The sequence below is a fragment of the Salvelinus namaycush genome, chromosome 13, assembly GCF_016432855.1.
Source record: "Salvelinus namaycush isolate Seneca chromosome 13, SaNama_1.0, whole genome shotgun sequence".
Taxonomy (NCBI): domain Eukaryota; kingdom Metazoa; phylum Chordata; class Actinopteri; order Salmoniformes; family Salmonidae; genus Salvelinus; species Salvelinus namaycush.
In genome coordinates this window covers 40,682,287-40,701,540 of record NC_052319.1, presented here as the reverse complement: position 1 = coordinate 40,701,540, position 19,254 = coordinate 40,682,287, and the positions used below count along the sequence as shown (strand labels likewise).

At 43.9% G+C, this 19,254-nt stretch overlaps 1 pseudogene; it reads left to right on the top strand.

Moving 5' to 3' along the window:
* The window catches only part of LOC120058133, a 48,380-nt pseudogene extending 29,493 nt beyond the window's left edge, over window positions 1-18,887 (top strand).
* The last annotated feature ends 367 nt before the right edge of the window (window positions 18,888-19,254 follow it).

The following is a 19,254-nucleotide window of genomic DNA, read 5'->3' as shown; positions in this document are numbered from 1 at the left end:
TTGCGAATGCGCTTTTATTAAATCATCACCCGTTTGGCGAAGGAGGCTGTGATTCGATGATAAATTAACAGGCACCACAGTGATTATTTGCAACGCAGGACAAGCTAGTTAAACTAGTAATATCATCAACCATGTGTAGTTTGATTGTTTTTTATGAGATAAGTTTAATGCTAGCTAGCACCTTATCTTGGCTCCTTGCTGCACTCGAGTAACAGGTGGTCAGCCTGTCACGCAGTCTCCTCGTGGAGTGCAATGTAATCGGCCATAATCGGCGGCCAAAAATGCCGATTACCGATTATGAAAACTTGACATCGGCCCCAATTAATCGGCCATGCCGATTTAATCGATCGCCCTCTACTAGTAACTAACCTCTCTCTCTGTCGCTCTGTCTCTGTTGGACCTTAGGGATCAGCTGAGATAAAAGAACACTACATCGACTGGAAGAAGGACGCCACCTGAAGTTCAGCTGTGAGCAGTTCATCCAGCAACGGACTCACCTCTCTGTGGGGAATCGGGAGGAGTTCCTCACCAAGGTAACGTGTAAGTCGGACCGAGGAGAGGACAGGCAGACGTAGCCTGGGGCTCTGACTGCACAACATGATGCTGCCACCCCTGTGATTCACGGTTGGGATGGTGTTATTCGGCTTGCAGGCCTCCCCCTTTTTCCTTCAAACATAACGATGGTCATTATGGCCAAACAGTTCTATTTTTGTTTCATCAGACCAGAGGACATTTCTCCATAAAGTACAATCTTTGTCCCCATGTGCAGTTGCAAACCGTAGTCTGGCTTTTTATGGCAGTTTTGGAGCAGTGGCTTCTTCTTTGCTGAGCGGCCTTTCAGGTAATGTCGATATAGGACTCGTTTTACTGTGGATATAAATACTTGTGTACCTGTTTCCTCCAGCATCTTCACAAGGTCCTTTGCTGTTGTTCTGGGATTGATTTGCACTTTTCGCACCAAAGTACGTTCATCTCTAGGAGACAGAGGGCGTCTCCTTCCAGAGCGGTATGAAGGCTGCGTGGTTCCATGATGTTTATACTTGCGTACTATTGTTTGTACAGATGAATGTGGTACCTTCAGGCGTTGAACCAGACTTGTGGAGGTCTACACATTTTTTTCCCTGGGGTCTTGGCTGATTTCTTTTGATTTTCCCATGATGTCAAGCAAAGAGCACTGAGCTTGAAGGTAGGCCTTGAAATACATCCACAGGTACACCTCCAATTGACTCAAATGATGTCAGTTAGCATATCAGAAGCTTCTAAAGCCATGACAACATTTTCTGGAATTTTCCAAGCTGTTTAAAGGCACAGTCAACTTAGTGTATGTAAACTTCTGACCCACTAGAATTGTGATACAGTGAATTATAAGTTAAATAATCAGTCTGTTAACAATTGTTGGAAAAATGACTTGTGTTATGCACAAAGTAGATGTCCTAACCGACTTGCCAAAACTATAGTTTGTTAACAAGAAATGTGTGGAGTGGTTGAAAACGAGTTTTAATGACTCCAACCTAAGTGTATGTAAACTTCTGACCTCAACTGTGTGTGTGTATATATCTCTCTAGTCCAGGGGAGGGTTATGTAACTGATGATTTCTATAATTGTCATTGTTTTAGAATGTGTTGCTTATTAGGCTATACACTGACTATACCAAACATTAGGAACACCTTCCTGATATTGAGTTGCACTCCCTTTTGCCCTCAGAACAGCCTCAATTCATCAGGGCATGGACTCTCCAAGGTGTCGAAAGCGTTCCACAGGGATGCTGGCCCATATTGATTCCAATGCTTCCCACAGTTGTGTCAAGTTGGCTGGATGGTGGTGGACCATTCTTGATACACACAGGAAACTGTTAAGCTTGAAACCCAGCAGTGTTGCAGTTTTCGACACAAACCAGTGTACCTGGCACCTACCATACCCTGTTCAAAGGCACTTCAATATTTTGTTTTGTCCATTCACCCTCTGAATGGCACACATACAATACATGTCTAAATTGTCTCGAGGCTTAAAAATCCTTATTTTAACCTGTCTCCTCCCCTTCATCTACACTGATTTGAAGTGGATTTAACAAGTGACATCAATAAGGGATCATAGCTTTCACCTGGATTCACCTGGTCAGTCTATGTCATGGAAAGCGCAGTTGTGCTCCCGAGTGGCGCAGCGGTCTAAGGCATTGCAACTCAGTGCAAGAGGCGTCTCCCTGGTTCAAATCCAGGCTCTATCACATCCGGCCATGATTGGGAGTCCCATAGGGTGGCGCACAATTGGCCCAGCGTCGTCCGGGGTAGGCCGTCATTGTAAATATTAATTTGTTGTTAACTGACCTGCCTAGTTAAGTAAAGGTTACATTTTTAAAAATCTATAATAATAATTGTACACTCAGTGTATATCGAATCATCTCTGATTCTCCGCTGGGCAAGAAATATGAAGTGCGTCTTTTGGCTATTTAGTGTGGTCTCAATCAAATGATTTATAGGCTATAGGCTACGAAGCGCGTGATTGGAGAAGCACAGAGCAAAGTTATATTTCTAAGATGGATGGTGTAAATTAAACTAGTCTGCATTACACACTGCAATGGATATTCCATCCTGAGCGCCGGCCTGCTCTGCTCTTGCTGATCAAACACGTTGTGTGCTGCCTAACCAATGGCTGTGCTGTGTAGGGCTACTGTACGTTGGCAGTTCAGGAGTCAAAGAAAACATGTATTAGGTCTATTCCCCCAAATTCTCTGTCTTCTGCACAGACTAGCCTATAGCCTATGTTCTGTCCAGTTTGAGAAAGGAGGGGCGCAAAGATGAGAAGGAGGACTGGAGGTCAACTTTGATAGCTTGCTATGATTTGATTTTAATACAAACAATATGTTTCTTTCCCATGATGTATTTATCAGAGTTATTGACCTCACAATAAGCCAGAGTCTAGTAATTTACTTGAAGCAGCAGCCGGGGCACAATCAATCAGAGATGGACAGTACATGGTGCTGAAAGTTGGCAAATTCGAGTAGACCGTCTTCATTTTAATTACACTTTACTAACAACAAAAGGGGCTTTGTGTTGGAGCCTATTTCTGTTTGACTGATGAAATTAAGCTATAGACTGCTATATCCATAGATTTGTCGGTCAATTCCTCCTCCCACCATGCACTCTTTAAATAGCTTCCCTCCTTGTCAGTGAGGGGCTGTTATGTTAAAACCAAGACTCGAATTGAGGGAGTGTGAGAGAGTATGCCTTAGGCCTTCATTTTATTAAAGAAAATGTCAAAAATCGCAGGTCTACCCTTTTGTTAGCGTAAGATTTTGAAGAAAATAAAACCGATTTGAAGGATATCAAGTAATTTATAACAGCATTTTGATCGGTGATGCTTTATGCTACAAACCAGCTATATCCACTGTGATTTATTATTTCACCCTGTTGGTCATCTATGAACGTTTGAACATCTTGAAGAACTATCTGGCCTTAATGGCCAAGTACTCTTATAATCTCCACCCGACACAGCCAGAAGAGGACTGGCCACCCCTCAGAGTCTGGTTCCTCTCTAGGTTTCTTCCTAGGTTCTGGCCTTTCTAGGGAGTTTTTCCCAGCCACCGTGCTTCTACACCTGCATTGGTTTGCTGTTTGGGGTTTTAGGCTGGGTTTCTGTACAGCACTTTGTGACATCAGCTGATGTAAGAAGGGCTTTATAAATACATTTGATTTGTTAGCTTACGGATCCGATTATATAAAGTGATTTATAATAGCGTTTCGGTCTGTGATGCTTTATGCTAGAAACAAGCTGTAAAATACCTGGGAAAGATGTGACTGATGCATTTTGAGAATATCATTGTTTTATTTTCTTTGACATTAAGAGGCGGAGCTACAACCTTCTATAGCCAAGGTAGACCAAAAAATGTCCTTTGCGTGGAAATCGAATTCTGTCACTGTCAATTGGTATAAGCTATTCACTTTCTGTACAATAGAAGATGTTTAAAGCCAAACAGCTTTTAGGGAAACCTGTTGACCTTCTCTCGTTGGGTTAAGCCACGGAAGAAGAGTAGCCAGCAGTTAAAGCTTACATTTGCCTGTGTCAGTAGGCCTACTGTGTCTGGGGAGGGAAAGAAGGCCTAACTTTTGAAAGTGCCATGCTCCGATTCCTAACTATTAAATTATTTGCAAACAAGATGCACTGATTTGGCATTGGAGAAATAGGATAAGATGACAACATAAGCCTATCTCTCTGTCCATTCTTAGCCTGGAATGTGTGTGGTATTATTAAAAAAGATTCTACTAATGTGTAAAATTACAAAGAATTGCATGACATTTTTATAAAAGGCCCTCTTTTTTTCCCGACCTGCAAATATGATGATAGATTCATGCAATGCTTTTACTATAAACATCTTTCCATCCCTACTCTTGTCCACAGGGGTCTGTGAACCCACAACCTTCTGGCCCGCAGCCCTGTGCTCTATAAACATTCCTGCGTTGCCATATAATGCTTACAGGATGAAGAACAGTTTATAAAACTGCATATCTCAGGCTCTGTTCTGTCCAGGAAGTGAGGGTAAACGGTATATCTCAGGATCTGTTCTGTCCACGAAGTGAGGGTAAACGGTATATCTCAGGCTTTGTTCTGTCCAGGAAGTGAGGGTAAACGGTATATCTCAGGCTCTGTTCTGTCCAGGAAGTGAGAGTAAACGGTATATCTCAGGCTCTGTTCTGTCCAGGAAGTGAGGGTAAACGGTATATCTCAGGCTCTGTTCTGTCCAGGAAGTGAGGGTAAACGGTATATCTCAGGCTCTGTTCTGTCCAGGAAGTGAGGGTAAACGGTATATCTCAGGCTCTGTTCTGTCCAGGAAGTGAGGGTAAACGGTATATCTCAGGCTCTGTTCTGTCCAGGAAGTGAGTGTAAACGGTATATCTCAGGCTCTGTTCTGTCCAGGAAGTGAGGGTAAACGGTATATCTCAGGCTCTGTTCTGTCCAGGAAGTGAGGGTAAACGGTATATCAGGCTCTGTTCTGTCCAGGAAGTGAGGGTAAACGGTATATCTCAGGCTCTGTTCTGTCCAGGAAGTGAGGGTAAACGGTATATCTCAGGCTCTGTTCTGTCCAGGAAGTGAGGGTAAACGGTATATCTCAGGCTCTGTTCTGTCCAGGAAGTGAGGGTAAACGGTATATCTCAGGCTCTGTTCTGTCCAGGAAGTGAGGGTAAACGGTATATCAGGCTCTGTTCTGTCCAGGAAGTGAGGGTAAACGGTATATCTCAGGCTCTGTTCTGTCCAGGAAGTGAGGGTAAACGGTATATCTCAGGCTCTGTTCTGTCCAGGAAGTGAGGGTAAACGGTATATCTCAGGCTCTGTTCTGTCCAGGAAGTGAGGGTAAACGGTATATCTCAGGCTCTGTTCTGTCCAGGAAGTGAGTGTAAACGGTATATCTCAGGCTCTGTTCTGTCCAGGAAGTGAGGGTAAACGGTATATCTCAGGCTCTGTTCTGTCCAGGAAGTGAGGGTAAACGGTATATCTCAGGCTCTGTTCTGTCCAGGAAGTGAGGGTAAACGGTATATCTCAGGCTCTGTTCTGTCCAGGAAGTGAGGGTAAACGGTATATCTCAGGCTCTGTTCTGTCCAGGAAGTGAGGGTAAACGGTATATCTCAGGCTCTGTTCTGTCCAGGAAGTGAGTGTAAACGGTATATCTCAGGCTCTGTTCTGTCCAGGAAGTGAGGGTAAACGGTATATCTCAGGCTCTGTTCTGTCCAGGAAGTGAGGGTAAACGGTATATCTCAGGCTCTGTTCTGTCCAGGAAGTGAGGGTAAACGGTATATCTCAGGCTCTGTTCTGTCCAGGAAGTGAGGGTAAACGGTATATCTCAGGCTCTGTTCTGTCCAGGAAGTGAGGGTAAACAGTATATCTCAGGCTCTGTTCTGTCCAGGAAGTGAGGGTAAACGGTATATCTCAGGCTCTGTTCTGTCCAGGAAGTGAGGGTAAACGGTATATCTCAGGCTCTGTTCTGTCCAGGAAGTGAGGGTAAACGGTATATCTCAGGCTCTGTTCTGTCCAGGAAGTGAGGGTAAACTGCATATCTCAGGATCTGTTCTGTCCACGAAGTGAGGGTAAACGGTATATCTCAGGCTCTGTTCTGTCCAGGAAGTGAGGGTAAACGGTATATCTCAGGCTCTGTTCTGTCCAGGAAGTGAGGGTAAACGGTATATCTCAGGCTCTGTTCTGTCCAGGAAGTGAGGGTAAACGGTATATCTCAGGCTCTGTTCTGTCCAGGAAGTGAGGGTAAACGGTATATCTCAGGCTCTGTTCTGTCCAGGAAGTGAGGGTAAACTGCATATCTCAGGATCTGTTCTGTCCACGAAGTGAGGGTAAACGGTATATCAGGCTCTGTTCTGTCCAGGAAGTGAGGGTAACGGTATATCTCAGGCTCTGTTCTGTCCACGAAGTGAGGGTAAACGGTATATCTCAGGCTCTGTTCTGTCCAGGAAGTGAGAGTAAACGGTATATCTCAGGCTCTGTTCTGTCCAGGAAGTGAGGGTAAACGGTATATCTCAGGCTCTGTTCTGTCCAGAAAGTGAGGGTAAACGGTATATCTCAGGCTCTGTTCTGTCCAGGAAGTGAGGGTAAACTGTATATCTCAGGCTCTGTTCTGTCCAGGAAGTGAGGGTAAACTGTATATCTCAGGCTCTGTTCTGTCCACGAAGTGAGGGTAAACGGTATATCTCAGGCTCTGTTCTGTCCAGGAAGTGAGGGTAAATGGTAGACATGTTCTCTGCCATCCACTTCTGTTTTAATTATTATTTTGGGTGTAGGGGAGGGTCACTGGTTAGCTAGCTTGGAGGAAGTATTTATTGTTGTGTGCATTGCGTTTGTGCACTTAGCTAGCTACCATTGCATATGAAGTGTGACTTGCTCATCCGCGGATGTACGGAGAAAATGCCCTCATTTATTTTATTTTTTTGCCTCTCACACGGGAGAGTTCGTACTCTCTGATTGGCTCAAAGTCAAGTTGTTGGCCAATGATGAGCATTGCGATTCTACAAGTAGAATCGGTAGGTTCGTCGCTACCGGGTTGGTACTCAGCAGGTACCACTTTTTGTTCAAGCAAGAGAAGGAACGGCCTGTGATGAGTACCAGTCTATCGCTGTGATGAGTACCAGTCTATCGCTGTGATGAGTACCAGTCTATCGCTGTGATGAGTACCAGTCTATCGCTGTGATGAGTACCAGTCTATCAGCTGTGATGAGTACCAGTCTATCAGCTGTGATGAGTACCAGTCTATCGCTGTGATGAGTACCAGTCTATCGCTGTGATGAGTACCAGTCTATCGCTGTGATGAGTACCAGTCTATCGCTGTGATGAGTACCAGTCTATCAGCAGTGATGAGTACCAGTCTATCGCTGTGATGAGTACCAGTCTATCGCTGTGATGAGTACCAGTCTATCGCTGTGATGAGTACCAGTCTATCGCTGTGATGAGTACCAGTCTATCGCTGTGATGAGTACCAGTCTATCGCTGTGATGAGTACCAGTCTATCGCTGTGATGAGTACCAGTCTATCGCTGTGATGAGTACCAGTCTATCAGCAGTGATGAGTACCAGTCTATCGCTGTGATGAGTACCAGTCTATCGCTGTGATGAGTACCAGTCTATCGCTGTGATGAGTACCAGTCTATCGCTGTGATGAGTACCAGTCTATCGCTGTGATGAGTACCAGTCTATCGCTGTGATGAGTACCAGTCTATCGCTGTGATGAGTACCAGTCTATCAGCAGTGATGAGTACCAGTCTATCAGCAGTGATGAGTACCAGTCTATCGCTGTGATGAGTACCAGTCTATCAGCAGTGATGAGTACCAGTCTATCGCTGTGATGAGTACCAGTCTATCAGCAGTGAGATTCTCTGTGTGTTTCATGCTTTAGACTGTTAAAAGATTAGTAGGACTATGTTAATTAATCACTTCTTGATCTGTCCTCTTGAAAGAAAGTGCCTTCATAAAGTATTCACACAGCTTGGATTTAAAATGTATTACATTTAGATTTTGTGTCACTTGCCTACACACAATACCCCATGATGTCAAAGTGGAATTATGTTTTTAGAAGTTAATAAAAAATGAAAAGCTGAAATGTCTTGAGTCAAGTATTCAACCCCTCTGTTATGGCCTAAATAACTTCAGCAGTAAGAATGTGCTTAACACGTCAGATCATTTGCATGGACTAACTCTGTTTGAAATAATAGTGTTGAACATGATTGTTGAATGACTACCCCACACATACAATTGTCTGTTAGGTCCCTGATTCAAGCAGTGAATTTCAAGCACATATTCAATGACAAAGACCAGGGATGTTTTCCAATGCCTCGCAAAGAAGGGCAACTATTGGTAGATGAAAAATATATATATATCCCTTTGAGCATGGTGAAATTATTATTTACAGTGCATTCGGAAAGTATTCAGACTCCTTGACTTCTTCCACATTTTGTTACGTTAAAGCCTTATTCTAAAATAGATGAAATTGTTATTTTCCCTCATCAATCTACACACAATAGCCCATAATGACAAAGCAAAAACAGGTTTTTAGAATGTTTTGCTAATTTATAAAAATATATCACATTTACATAAGTATTCAGACCCTTTACTCAGTACGTTGTTGAAGCTTTACAGCCTCAAGTCTTCTTGGGTATGACACTACAAGCTTGGCACTTGTATTTGGGGAGTTTCTCCTATTCTTCTCTGCAGATTCTCTCAAGCTCTGTCAGGTATTTTTTCAGGTCTCTCCAGAGATGTTCGATTGGGTTCAAATCCGGACTCTGGCTGGGCCACTCAAGGACATTCAGAGACTTGTTCCGAAGCCACTCCTGCGTTGTCTTGGATGTGTGCTTAAGATCATTGTCATGTTGGAAGGTGAACCTTCGCTCTGGAGCAGGTTTTCATCAAGGATCTCTGTACTTTGCTCCATTCATCTTGCCTCGATCCTGACTAGTCTCCCAGTCCCTGCCGCTGAAAAACATCCCCACAGCATGATGCTGCCACCACCATGCTTCACCATAGGGATGGTGCCAGGTTTCCTCCAGACGTGACGCTTGGCATTCAAGCTAAAGAGTTCAATCTTGGTTTCAGCAGACCAGAGAATCTTGTTTCTCATGGTCTGAGAGTCATTAGCTGCCTTTTGGCAAATTCGAAGTGGGCTGTCATATGCCTTTTACTGAGGAGCTGCTTCCGTCTGGCCACTCTACCATACAGGCCTGATTGGTGGAGTGCTGCAGAGATGGTTGTCCTTCTGGAAGGCTATCCCATCTCCAGAGGAACTATGGAGTGCTGTCAGTGACCATCAAGTTTTTGATAACCTCACTGACCAAGGGCCATCTCCCCCAATTGCTCAGTTTGGCCGGGCAGCCAGCTCTAGGAAGAGTCTTGGTGGTTCCAAACTTCTTCCATTTAAGAATGATGGAGGCCACTGTGTTCTTGGGGACCTTCAATGCTGCAGAAATGTTTTGGTACCCTTCCCCAGATCTGTGCCTCGACACAATCCTGTCTTGTTGGTCTACGGACAATTCCTTCAACCTCATGGCTTGGTTTTTGCTCTGACATGCACTGTCAACTGTAGGACCTTATATAGACTGGTGTGTGCCTTTCCAAATCATGTCATCAATTGAATTTACCACAGGTGGACTCCAATGAAGTTGTAGAAACATCTCAAGGATGATCAATGGAAACAGGATGCACCTGCGCTCAATTTCGAGTTTCATAGCAATTGGTCTGAATATTTATGTAAATACGGTATTTCTGTTTTTTTTAAATGTATACATTTGCTAAAATTTCTAAACCTGTTCTCACTTTGTCATTATGGGGTATTGTGTGTAGATTGAGGATTGTTTTTATTTAATACATTTTAGAATAAGGCTGTAACGTAATACAATTTGGTAATAATCAAGGGGTCTGAATACTTTCCGAATGCACTGTACACGTTGGATGGTGTATCAATACACCCAGTCACTACAAAGATACAGGCATCCTCCTAACTCAGTTGCCGGAGAGGAAGGAAACTGCTTGTGGATTTCAGCATGAGGCCAGTGGTGACTTTAAAACACTTAGTTAAAGCTGCAATATGTCACAATTTGGGCGACCCGACCAAATCCACATAGAAATGTAGATTGTCATTCCCGTTGAAAGCAAGTCTAAGAAGCAATAGGTCTGTTCTACGTGCGCAATTTCTATGCTTCCCGGCCTTAAGTTTCATTTTTGCGTCTTTTACTTTCGTGTTTTGTACACCAGCTGAAAATACAATATTTTGGGTTATGGATTTCTGCATAGTGCATCTTTTTAAATGGCTGTGAATAGAGAAACCTGAGGTTAGATCAACTACATTGTAAACTCAGCAAAAAAATAAACGTCCTCTCACATGTGTAAATATGTGTATGAACATAAGATTCAACAACTGAGACAAACTGAACAAGTTCCAGAGACATGTGACTAACAGAAATGGAATAATGTGTCCCTGAACAAAGGGGGGTTCAAAATCAAAAGTAACAGTCAATATCTGGTGTGGCCACCAGCTGCATTAAGTACTGCAGTGCATCTCCTCCTCATGGACTGCACCAGATTTGCCAGTTCTTGCTGTGAGATGTTACCCCACTCTTCCACCAAGGCATCTGCAAGTTCCCGGACATTTCTGGGGGGGGATGGCCCTAGCCCTCACCCTCCGATCCAACAGGTCCCAGACAGGCTCAATGGGATTGAGATCCGGGCTCTTCGCTGGCTATGGCAGAACACTGACATTCCTGTCTTGCAGGAAATCACACACAGAATGAGCAGTATGGCTGGTGGTATTGTCATGCTGGAGGGTCATGTCAGGATGAGCCTGCAGGAAGGGTACCACATGAGGGAGGAGGATATCTTCCCTGTAACGCACAGCTTTGAGATTGCCTGCAATGACAACAAGGTCAGTCCGATGATGCTGTGACACACCATGACGGACCCTCCACCTCCAAATCGATCCCGCTCCAGAGTACAGGCCTCGGTGTAACGCTCATTCCTTAGAAGAAAAACGTGAATCCGACCCACGAATCCGACTCACCGCTGGTGAGACAAAACCGCGACTCGTCAGTGAAGAGCACTTTTTGCCAGTCCTGTCATGTCCTGCTACGGTGGGTTTGTGCCCATAGGCGACGTTGTTGCCGGTGTTGTCTGGTGAGGACCTGCCTTACAACAGGCCTGCCTTACAACAGACCTACAAGCCCTCAGTCCAGTCTCTCTCAGCCTATTGCGGACAGTCTGAGCACTGATGGAGGGATTGTGTGTTCCTGGTGTAACTCAGGCAGTTGTTGTTGCCATCCTGTACCTGTCCCGCAGGTGTGAAGTTCGGATGTACCGATCCTGTGCAGGTGTTGTTACACGTGGTCTGCCACTGTGAGGACGATCAGCTGTGCAATTTATTGCCCTGGCCACATCTGCAGTCCTCATGCCTCCTTGCAGCATGCATAAGGCACGTTCACGCAGATGAGCTGGGCATCTTTTTTTTTTGTGTTTTTCAGAGTCAGTGTAAAGGCCTCGTTAGTGTCCTAAGTTTTCATAACTGTGACCTTAATTGCCTACCGTCTGTAAGCTGTTAGTGTCTTAACGACCGTTCCACAGGTGCATGTTCATTAATTGTTTATGGTTCATTGAACAAGCATGGGAAACAGTGTTTAAAGTCTTTACAACGAAGATCTGTGAAGTTATTTGGATTTTTACGAATTATATTTGAAAGAGGGTCCTGTAAAAGGGACGTTTTCTTTTTTTGCTGAGTTTAGTTACTCCACAATAATAACCTAAATGACTGAGTAAAAAGAAGGAAGCCTTTACATAATAAAAATATTCCAAAACATGCATCCTATTTGATATTAGGCACTAAAGTAAAACTGCAAAAGAATGTGGCTAAGAAAGTAACTTTATGTCCTGAATACAAAGCATTATGTTTTAGGCAAATCCAACACAGCTCATCACTGAGTACCACTCTTCATGTTTTCAAGCATGGTGGTGGCTGCATCATGTTATGGGTATGCTTTTCATCGTCAAGGACTAGGGAGTTTTTTTAGGATAAAAATAAATTGAATAGAGGTAAGCACAGGCAAAATCCTAGAGGAAGACCTGGTTCAATCTGCTTTCTAACAGACACCGGGAGACAAATCCACCTTTCAGCAGGACAATAACCTAAAACGCAATAACCTAAATCGTCTTGTAACTCTATAGCAAGACTTGAAAATGCCTGTCTAGCAATGATCAACTTGACAGAGCTTTGAGAATTCTTAAAAGAATAATGGGCTAATATTGTACAATCCAGGTTTGCATGGCTCTTAGAGACATACCCAGAAAGACTCACATCTGTAATTCTAACATGTATTAACTCAGGTGGTTGAATACTAATTTAATCAAAAGATATGTTTTATTTTCCATGAATACATTTTTTGTTGTTGAATGTTTTCTTCCACTTTGACATTCAAGTATTTTGTGTAGCTTGTTCACATACATGACAATTAAATACATTTTAATTCCACTTTGTGAAGCAACAAAATGTGGAAAAAGTCAAGTCAAGGGATGTATGTACGTTCTGAAGGCAACGTAGCTGTACTGTGTGTTAACATTAGGCTGCTCATGCTGTCATAAGGCAGTTGACCAATGAAAACAAGGCATGTTGAATGATTGGTAGCCCAGTAGTCAGACCTAGCTTGATGGATGAGGTGAGGGTGATCTGATACAAGCTCATATAGGCCTAGTTCAGTTGTTTCATATTCCAAATAGCCTACAGTAAACTAGACTACTATATGACTAAGACAGTTTACATTTTCCCTAGACTATCCACATTAAGACACCTATTAATTACAATAATCATTACCCCCCCCCCCCCTTAAATTTCACCTAGAAAAATGTCAAAGTGTCATTGAGATACCCTCTATTTTATTAACGATCAAACACCTGGCTTCTGTGTTGGCTACTTTGTTTGATATAATTTAAGACTCTGCAGTAGGTTTCAGGAAACAGCAGTTATAGGTTTTTAAAATCAAATAGTTAAATTCTGAGGGGGAAGTTGGCTGACCCCCTCCAGACCTCCCCCCTACTCAACCTTAGGTCTACATCAGAACCACCTTGTTAGAAAATCCTAAGGAGAGCCCTGATTGTACATTTAAACATATTTCTAGTTAGCTAATGAAGAGCAGCCAATTACCAAATACTCCTAACAGTCTATAGCCTACCATTCCTACACAGGCAGCCTTCTGCCAACATCCTTATTAGGCAACAAAAGGTGCATTTCCCTATGATTTGAGCAGTGTGGGGGGCCTGGGGTTCCACCGCCGCACTGAAGTGGTACTCATACAAATTCTTCAAGGTTGGCAGGTGTGAGATTACTCATGTTGTCCTTGAGTGAGGGTGATGGACTTGTGTTGTTTCAGATGTCTGCTCTGAAAACCATGGTGATCCAAGGAGGTCTCACCGCAACCTCTCTCAACAACCTTGGGCAACAGTCAGGTAAGAAACAGTAGCATCATATTTCAGTGGAACCTCTAAATCATGTGGTGGAAGGAAGGCATGGAACTGGAAAATGACTTTCTGTGCCTCCCCTTTTAGCCAAGATCAACGACATAGTGATGTCTACCTACCGGGTGATGAAGAGCAAGCTGCCAAGCACGTTACAAAGCATGTCCTTGTACCTGGCCAACGGAGACACAGAGTTTATCCTCTTCAAGCCTGTTCGGGTGGGTGTCTGTTAGACGCTGGAGGAATTGAAACTCTCATTCTCCTTTTTCCAACCCTGTACTAGCCTGGTCCCAAATCTGTTTGCGCTTTCCTGACAAAAATGACAATACAGCACAAACAGATCTGGAGCCAGGCTAACCGTGTTCGGGATCTCATGAGGGTTTTGCTACACACCTACAAAACAAATAGATGTTTTCAGCAGGTGCTGAGGCTGAGCAATGCGCAGTTACCATTTTCAGCCTCATTTCTGCTTGTTAAAGAGAAATCATTGTTCAGTAATTATTGTGGCTCTTTGTGTACGGCTAAGTGCTAATCTAAGTGCTAATCTAAGTGCTAATCTAAGTGCTAATCTAAGTGCTAATCTAAGTGAATCTAAGTGCTAATCTAAGTGAATCTAAGTGCACAACAACGGCGTTGACATGGCAACTAGGATACAAAGGGGGCCGGTGAGGGTGTACTTTCTCTCCAGCAGCTCTCTGGCTAGCATGCTGTTTTCTCCAAAAGAATAACATCCAGCAGGTGTTTCAGAGCCTGCACACCGTGATTCAGGAGGAATACAGCAGAGAGGACCTTCAGATCATCGCTTGCCCTTCTATGGAACAGGCAAGTCTTGTACTGGCTACACTACAAAATCAAAACCAAGGGCATGGTATTACAAGGTTCATCACTCTCACACTGGGGATGGCTGTTGGATCTCAAGGTCTTTTTACAAGTGTATTTAATAAACTTTGTTTTATTCAGGTTATCCAATTGGGATCACAATATATTTTTCACTGTGTGTAGTGGCGTCTGGAGTGACATTGAGTCATGCTGGATATTGTTAGCTCTGTGTTTCTGTTCTTTCTCTCTCTCTCTCTCTCTCTTTCTCTCTCTCTCTCTCTCTCCAGATTAACCTGCTGTTGACTGTGAATAAGTAGCCTGAAGGGCTGGTCAGTAGAAGATGACGAGCTCTGTCTGACCTGACAGTAGTGTTACTCCAGCCCTGACCAGACAGTAGTGTTACTCCAGCCCTGACCAGACAGTAGTGTTACTCCAGCCCTGACCTGACCTGACAGCAGTGTTACTCCAGCCCTGACCAGACAGTAATGTTACTCCAGCCCTGACCTGACCAGACAGTAGTGTTACTCCAGCCCTGACCAGACAGTAGTGTTACTCCAGCCCTGACCTGACCTGACAGCAGTGTTACTCCAGCCCTGACCAGACAGTAATGTTACTCCAGCCCTGACCTGATCTGACAGTAGTGTTACTCCAGCCCTGACCTGACAGTAGTGTTACTCCAGCCCTGACCTGACAGTAGTGTTACTCCAGCACTGACCTGACCAGGCAGTAGTGTACTCCAGCCCTGACCAGACAGTAGTGTTACTCCATCCCAGCCCAGCCCTGACCTGACCAGACAGTAGTGTTACTCCAGCCCTGACCAGACAGTAGTGTTACTCCAGCCCTGACCAGACAGTAGTGTTACTCCATCCCAGCCCAGCCCTGACCTGACCAGACAGTAGTGTTACTCCAGCCCTGACCAGACAGTAGTGTTACTCCAGCCCTGACCAGACATTAGTGTTACTCCATCCCAGCCCAGCCCTGACCTGACCAGACAGTAGTGTTACTCCAGCCCTGACCAGACAGTAGTGTTACTCCAGCCCTGACCAGACAGTAGTGTTACTCCATCCCAGCCCAGCCCTGACCTGACCAGACAGTAGTGTTACTCCAGCCCTGACCAGACAGTAGTGTTACTCCAGCCCTGACCTGACAGTAGTGTTACTCCAGCCCTGACCTGACAGTAGTGTTACTCCAGCCCTGACCAGACAGCAGTGTTACTCCAGCCCTGACCTGACCTGACCAGACAGTAGTGTCTAGAAAAAGTACCACCGGACAGGACTGTGCTAGTCTTTGGTACTCGGGGACCAGCCTAAGAAGACGGGAGGTGCACAAAACGCCTACACAAGGCCAAAGATACCCTGACACAACTGCTCTGAGCATGTCAAGGTCCAGTTATCAATTCAGTCAGTCACTCAGTTGGTAGGTAGGTAGGTTCGTCAGTCACTCAGTTGGTAGGTAGGTAGGATCGTCAGTCACTCAGTTGGTAGGTAGGTAGGTAGGATCGTCAGTCACTCAGTTGGTAGGTAGGTAGGTAGGTAGGATCGTCTGTCACTCAGTTGGTAGGTAGGTAGGATCGTCAGTCACTCAGTTGGTAGGTAGGTAGGATCGTCAAGCACTCGGTAGGTAGAATCGTCAGTCACTCGGTAGGTAGAATCGTCAGTCACTCGGTAGGTAGGTAGGTAGGTAGGTAGGTAGGTAGGTAGGTAGAATCGTCAGTCACTCAGTTGGTACAGTGGTTCTTCCTTTAAAAGTTACGAATTTATGCTGCGGCCGTTAGTGGTAGATGGTGATGTCATTGCACCACACTATCACACGTGGAAGTTAGAACGCTGATCTATCGGTAGTCTAAACTACGGCAATTAATGGAGGCGTTTTCAGTCTGAGTCTCTCCTGCATCAGGCAACAACAACAAAAACTATCGGTGGTCCTGGAGTTAAGAGAGAACTTGGGTAAATACAATGGGAGAATTTCACTTGACATGTGGACTGATGATTTTCCAAGAAATAGGCACGGTGGGCTTTTTCTTTCTCTCTAAAAACAGAAATAAATCATTCTAAATAACAAACTGGCTTTATCTACAAATTAGTAAGAATGTCTCACCCCATGTTCAAGAATGGCCTTTTTCCAATATTTCAGATTACAATCGCTCACTTTTGGTTATTTGAAACGAAATCATCTCCACAATAGAGTTATTTTTTAAAACAGCGATGTATTATTATTAACCCTGCATTATAATTATATAAAAGCCCCTTAGATATTCTCACAGACCAGATTTGCCCTAACGGAAAATGGCCCTTAGATATTCATTTAGAATCCTCTAAATGTAATTATTTTTTGATATACTGTAGGCCTACCGTAGGCGGCATGAGTCTCACTAGTGTTGAGTAATGTGCTGATTACACAGGCTGCTTTATATAATTAACATTATATTATTTATTTATTTTTCCATATTTTCTCATTGTTTCTGTGATCCCCCAAAAAAGTATTAACATTTCAATTAAATTCTTTGAGTCCTGTTTAAGTAGTATTTTAGTAATTTGATACTTTGTGGAAGGCAATTGATAAGCATTAAAAACTTTGAATGGGGCCTCCCGAGTGGCGCAGCGGTCTAAGACACTGCGTTTCTACAGATGCTGGTTTGATACCCGTGCCGGCCACGACCGGGAAACCCATTTAGCCCAGCGCCGTCCGGGTTAGGGGAGGGTTTGGCCGGGCGGGCGGTGGGCTTTTGGTTTGTCTTCCTCTAAAAACAGGGAGAGAAAACAAGTGTAGCAGGCTGTGAATTAGGTAACAACGTTTCTAGGATGGCTGTTAGCAGGACAATAGACTCTTCAACCTTTACAAAGGATAGTCTAGTAGCTCGGCTACTGTAGGTGTGAAACCCCCAACTTGCAATGTATTAAGTACTCTAAAGTTTTACATTTCTAACTTCATGCAATTGCAAAATGTCGGATCAAGCATATACTGTACATAAATGTATGCTTTCCTTAATAAAATGATAAAAATACTCTTTCAAAATGCAGATGTTTATTTAAACTATCAGCAGAACAATAGGGAATAAATATCACTGAATGACAGAGCATGGGGACTGGTCTTGATAAATCAATCAGATTTTTATTGTTTTAAGTACTCTAAAACCAGATTTGCCCCAACAAAAAATGCATCAACCCCTATAAAATATATAATTGTAATGCAGGTGTTTATTTCGTTATGGATCCATAACTAATTACTATGGGAATAAATATCACTGAATGACATGTGGTCAACTATTTCAGCACCGTTTCGCGCTGCTCTGAGACAAGCATGGGGACTGGTATTGATAAATCAATTAGATTTTTATTTTCAGTGAATCTCCGTTTGGGTATTGGTTAGCCTACAATTAGGGTGTGGAAATGTTAGGATTATTTTGCTCTTAGTACAGTAGCCTACTCCCGACCAGTCACGTTGTACAGCGCCATATTTTCCTAACGGTTTAGTTTGTATTGGAATTAAAACACCATAATATTAATCTAATTAATTAAGCAACATTTCTTAATCAATCCCATGTTCTTACAAAGAAAAGTTTTAAATTCTCTAGTACAGGAAATATTAAAGTCAAATGCTTCTCAAAGATGCCCTCTAGTGGCCAAACTAGCACTAACTAGCATTAATGGCTGACAAAAATAACGTGCCATAGAATTCTGCGGCAGCCCGCAAGGTGTGCTGCAGTATGACGCAACTTTTAAAGGAAGAACCACTGTAGGTAGGATCGTCAGTCACTCAGTTGGTAGGTAGGATCGTCAGTCACTCAGTTGGTAGGTAGGATCGTCAGTCACTCAGTTGGTAGGTAGGATCGTCAGTCACTCAGTTGGTAGGTAGGATCGTCAGTCACTCAGTTGTTAGGTAGGATCGTCAGTCACTCAGTTGGTAGGTAGGATCGTCAGTCACTCAGTTGGTAGGTAGGATCGTCAGTCACTCAGTTGTTAGGTAGGATCGTCAGTCACTCAGTTGGTAGGTAGGATCGTCAGTCACTCAGTTGGTAGGTAGGATCGTCAGTCACTCAGTTGGTAGGTAGGATCGTCAGTCACTCAGTTGGTAGGTAGGATCGTCAGTCACTCAGTTGGTAGGTAGGATCGTCAGTCACTCAGTTGGTAGGTAGGATCGTCAGTCACTCAGTTGGTAGGTAGGATCGTCAGTCACTCAGTTGGTAGGTAGGATCGTCAGTCACTCAGTTGGTAGGTAGGATCGTCAGTCACTCAGTTGGTAGGTAGGATCGTCAGTCACTCAGTTGGTAGGTAGGATCGTCAGTCACTCAGTTGGTAGGTAGGATCGTCAGTCACTCGGTAGGTAGGATCGTCAGTCACTCGGTAGGTAGGATCGTCAGTCACTCAGTTGGTAGGTAGGATCGTCAGTCACTCAGTTGGTAGGTAGGATCGTGGGAAATTAAGACCCTTTATGGTACTGATCTTGAATCAGTACCATAATGGACTAGGGCAGTGGTCACCAACCAGGTGATCGACTGGTCTGTGCCCCCTTTTCTCAGCGGAGGGAGAGAGGAAGGACGGTGAGTCGGGTCAGAGGCAGCCTCACCGCTGCTCCCTCCACTCAAACTGACCATCAGATGCAGGCCATCAGTCCAGTTCAAAAAATTCAAAAGCTATTTATTATGCTCACTCAGCTGTGCCTTACAAGTAATACAACAAATGATCTATTACCAGTGTGATCGTATACCTACGTTTTGTTAATAATATTACTTCAAAGTGGTCTGAGAAGAACAACATTGGCAGGGCAATTCAAGCATAGCCAATATGCAATTATAATGTATTGGGCCTATAGCCTACTGCACAAACCTCATCGATCTCAGCTTGCATTTTGACTCAGAAAGGGTTGATGACCACTGGACCAGGGTTATTAGCTATGTCAACTGCATTTCTCTACACATTAACATGTTCTAATTCAAGAGTTAAGTCTGCACACCTAG